Here is a 5,189-nt window from a genome sequence, read left to right on the forward strand (position 1 = left end):
GCCGATTCCTCAGCAACGTCCCTGTATTGTAACAATTCTTGCATTAATTACGAATGAAGACTAATTTCACTTTGGGCTACTTTTTCAACTTAAATAAATATGGAGTATAAATAGCTTTTACGCATTTTATTATTAAATTCAAAAACAGACATTCTTAAAATTTAAATGGAATCTAAATGAAAATGGTCACCGTATTATAGCCTTCAATGCTTTAGTTGCCAACGCCGGGAAGAAGTTTGCAATAGTTTATGGGATGAGTTCCTTCACTCGTTCAAGTTAATGTTTTTGCATGTTTTATGGTCACGACTACTTTGACGAACGATTGGCTTGGTTCCAGGATTTAAGTTCTGTATCTAACGATTTTACGACATGTCAACGGGGAAAATGAATGGGAAATTTACTTTCGGAACAGGATCTGTTAAAAAAGGGGCAGACCCTGTTGCGCTCTTCTTTGGTAAGCGCCTGAATGATATGCCCCGCCTCCCTGCAGTCCTATTGGTTGATCTCCTTCCGTTGCCCTCCAGTCCTATTGGTTGTTCTCCTCTCATCCGCCTGTCAAGCCCAAGCAGCAGCAGCCAACGCAGGGGGACAGCTTCCCAGAGCTGTAACCTACCTGTGTTCGGGCACCCTATCCACTTTAACTCATGCTGTGTATAGTAAAAGCTCGGAACAGAATCGGTCCGAGATGAATCGCAGCCTGAGGACCAGGAGGTGATCCAGGAGGCTGTTCCGTGATGCTGGACTCAGGTGATCCACAGGTGAGCTGCAGGGAGCGGGACGCAACAGGTGGAGTGTCGCGCTGTAGTTTCGCTCAGCGACACTACCTGGATGGCTATGGGGGCAGCAGCTAAACATCATATTGTTTTTAATTTGTTCTTTAGTACTAATGTATTATTCCCAGTGCTGGTAAAAGAGAAGGAAGCTTTTACAGGCTTTACAGCCGTTCCAAATACGAGGATTATTAATCTTTGGTTTTATGATGTTTTAAACGTAATCTTTCTATAGGTTAGTATTTATTTATCACTACAGTCAACCTACTATGTCTTCCATATTGTTAATACATGTAATAGCAGATGTAGCCTCATGACTATAAACCTGATCGTTTAATGTGGGTAGTTGTATAGACTGCAGCCTGTCCATGACAGTGATAGGGGAAGTGGACCGCTGAATAATGCATCGTAAGGCGTCTCTTTTTAATGACCTTGCAATGTTTTATTTAAAGTAGGAACAATTGTGGCTACCGTTACAGAAGCAGTTGCTTGCGGAGAAATAAGACACTTGTAGCGGTGTGCTGTTATTGAACCTGAATAACTCATGGACCAGGGAGAACACAGCAGCAGGCCCCAATTGTGTCTGCTGGTTGACCAGGAGAAGAGGATAAGGGGGTCTCTGGTAGACGCTAGTCTATATCTCTACTGTTGTTCGACTGGCGGATGTGTCAACGGGCTTACAGGCAGATCGGTGGACTGGTGTTGGAGGTCTATTGGTAGAAGACTGGTTGACCTGAAAATAGACTATAGCTGCATTGGGTCCAGTACAGCGACTGTTCATCCACTGTACCACTTGTTAAAGTGCTGGCAACTCCCGACACAAATTCGGGAACAACGAATATTGTTAGTATTTGGATCAAAGTAGATTTGAATCAGCAATGAGATTTAGTTCCTACCAAGACAAAATCATCTCTGCACCATTGTACTGCACCTTAGCATAGTATAGCATTCATACTACTCAACGCTCATGTGGTCTTGGTACATCTTAGTAGTATATCACCAAGACAACACACACACACACACACACACACACACACACACACACACACACACACACACACACACACACACACACACACACACACGCAGCATAGGCACACAGCTTTGCATGCCGTCAAATTGACAAGGATATATGCAAATAGGCATCAGACTTTAATGCACCTGCACACTCTAGCACCCGCATATTTGTGTCAGGGGTGGAAAGGGCGGCACATATTTTGTTATGATCTGGATATATTGCAGAACTAGAGTGTGTGTGTCTGTGTGTTCCTGTGTTTGTCTGTGTTTATGCCTCGGTCTCAAGCGCTTGTGTGGGCCTTCCTCTACCTATTGAGTCTTGTTTTTGTTTGAGTTGGCCTCTTCCTCTTGCTCTAATGAGACAAAGGGTGAGGCCAGGGAGAGAGGGACAGAAGGTGTGTCCACAACGCCACAGGGCCAGCAGGTAGACTTACCTTATGAAAACTCTCTCAACACTCTCTCTCTCGCTCTATTGCAGCCAGGTTCTGTACACTTAACATTGGTAAAAGGCTATTTGTTGATTTTTTTATTGTTGTGTTGAGGTGCAGCAACTCAAAAAAAAAAACGTCATCAATGAAGTCACCTGGCTATCTGAGTTTTTTCCGGAACAGTTTTCCATCAGCTTGCTTGCTCTGATGAGCCGCCAAAAGGAACTACATAATAATCAATTTGATTACAAAACAAAGAGTGACATTTAAATGAGCCTTTAAGGGGCGAATTGTCACTGTTTTGTCTTGAATGATTATCAGATGCTTCATCAATAATGAACAGTGTAATTAATTAATTAATGATGTTCTTGGTCGTTATAAGGCTGCCTTTCAGTAGAGCGATCTAATTACCTTACGATGCTGTACTAGCCAAATCCAATCATTGTTTTTTCTTCTGTGTTCCCAATTCTACAGTTACGTATTTTTGTTTGACATGCCACCACAGCCAAGTCATACACACATCTGTTTCCAGAAAAAGTGTCATGTGACATGACTGCACTATAAACATGGCTGGCAGGTGTTTAGTATTTGACTTTCTATTTGACTTTCTCAACCGAAATTATTGACTTTCAACATGGCCAACACTTGTTGACTGCTTGATCATGAAATGCAACGTATATGGGGGGGGACCAAATGGCCGTCGTGTCCACTGAGGTATGAGGTGGGAGAACCCAGAGAGAAGAACACGTAGTAGCTTGGCTTCAGGTTACACAGCACAACACATTGTTTCCTGTGGAAAAAAGGGGCTATTGTAGAGCCATCCCATTACGTGTGTTGTTGTTTTTCACCTTTGTACTTGATGTGCCTTCAACCATGAAATGGTGCCGTTGGACTTACTTGGTTTCGGGAAATGTTTGGCAAAGTGAATGAATGCTGAATCACTTATTAATTTGATTGGAATTGTACTGATCTCTTTTGTGGCCAACTGTTAAGGAGGTTTCGGCGCATTTAATGTCCTTAGCCTATATAGCTTAAATGATTGTATGAATAGGTTAATGTCAAATACTGGGATGACCAAATGCTAACCTATTAAGGAGGTTTAGTAAGTCCTTACCAAAGTCCAGCAGATAACCACATAAAAATGGACATTAGGGTTTCAAAAGGTCTGTGCCTGCTCATGTGTGTGTGTGTGTGTGTGTGTGTGTGTGTGTGTGTGTGTGTGTCTAAGTGTGTGTGCTAAGGTTTACAGCGGTTGATAAGACAAGATAAGTGTAATAAAGGTGACATCATTGAAAAACCTTGACGTACCGAACAGGCAAGGGAACGAGTGTTTCTTTAATGTGATTCCTGACATCACCTGTCACTAATGCTTGCAAATGGGATGATTAACTTAAGTTAAATACTCAAAGCACTTCTGATAATGGTGGTTGCAGCTGGTTGACCGACGAGTTCCTCAGGATGAGGTCACGATATCGATACTGGGAACTAGGCCGGAGGAAAGACGATAAGATTAACCAATACCTACTGGGCGACACAATGGTAGAACGTCATCACAGAGAACAACAGGGTCTGACTGTAGATGATGTTCTGTGATAGTCGATGAGGTAGGAATCACAGTTATTCATTGACGACAAGTGTTAGGTTGCTAACAGTCAGAGTAGTAACCCGGGTGTGATTAGAGAGTGATAGTGACAGGAACAAGCCCTTCAATCACTCAGTGCAGAGAGGTCTGCAACTGTTTTATACTTTTATACTTTACTGTCTGCTGAGTATCTGTGTCATACGTTATGCTCCTCATTTATTTTCTCGATCTTGAACCGACTTAGAATAGATTTGGAGTAAGTGCCTGAAGGCCTGGTTTTGTAACGTCATTTCAGAGTGGATAACTCCTCATTCACTCGTTGCGCAACAGGATAGGATGAGATTTAGGATTTTTTCGGTGCTTTAAACTGAAGTAAGTACTGTGGTACTAAGTGTAAGTAAGTAGTAAGTGAATACTGATCGGGAAGTGTGTGTATGTGTGTGTGCCTGCGACGTGTATGCCCATGTGCATGTCTAGGTGGAGACTACAGGCCTGTGAGTTATGGGTTTCCTTCCCTGCGTTATGCAGCAGAACAGAATGGTCTCTTCAGCTCCTGCAGAGCAGCTGGCCTCTGAGAAAACAAATACCAAAGGTTATCAGTAGCTAATACGAGGGCCGGGCATGTGTGTGGCTGTGTGCTCTCAGTAATAATGGTTATCTGTTAGCACCACACCCTCGTGTATTGAATTACCATAAGACTGTCCATGTGATATGTCAGCATTGTATGTCACCTGTGTGTGTGTGTGTGTGTGTGTGTGTGTGTGTGTGTGTGTGTGTGTGTGTGTGTGTGTGTGTGTGTGTGTGTGTGTGTGTGTGTGTGTGTGTGTGTGTGTGTGTGTGTGTGTGTGTGTGTGTGTGTGTGCACGCACGTTCATGCGAGAGGACAGGCCTACTATGTTTTATTTAAATATCCCAGTCATCTTTTCTTTAAATTCAGCAACAAATAGGCCCATAGAACGTATAAATATAGATGTTATCTCATTGTTCAATTGGTTAAAAATATGTCTTATGAAAAACTAGTTAGCATTCAGTATTTAAAGGAAGAGCGGTCTTTCAGAGAACACCTCACTTTGGCAGAATGACCCACGGCAAACAGAATAGAGAATAGGGAAGAGAGACGAGGAGGAATGTGTTCTAATCCTGCTGTGTTTGAGCAGGCCTTGGCAGACCGACTCAACAGGCTGGTCGCCCGTGTGTCGACCTTTTGTGGGACCGGGCGCGACGGAAACATGTTCACATAATTGATCGGGGAAACGGCAAGCTCTTTGTCCAACAGGTGAATAGCATGACCGTGGAAACGGGCGAACTAGGTGGAAAAAGTCTGGTCTTCTGTGAGTCCGATTTCACGGTGCCTTTACGCTAAACGTGGAGCCAGTGAGGGAACAGCCTTGG

General features: G+C 43.3%; 1 protein-coding gene across 1 annotated transcript in view; it reads left to right on the forward strand.

Moving 5' to 3' along the window:
- The first annotated feature begins 543 nt into the window (after positions 1-543).
- The window catches only part of shroom1 (shroom family member 1), a 20,865-nt gene continuing 16,219 nt past the window's right edge, over positions 544-5,189 (forward strand). The window contains exon 1 of the mRNA XM_060056436.1: positions 544-758. The gene's annotated coding sequence lies outside the window, so the exon portion shown is untranslated. The remainder of the gene's footprint in view (positions 759-5,189) is intronic.

This window comes from Gadus macrocephalus, chromosome 7, assembly GCF_031168955.1.
Source record: "Gadus macrocephalus chromosome 7, ASM3116895v1".
Taxonomy (NCBI): Eukaryota; Metazoa; Chordata; class Actinopteri; order Gadiformes; family Gadidae; genus Gadus; species Gadus macrocephalus.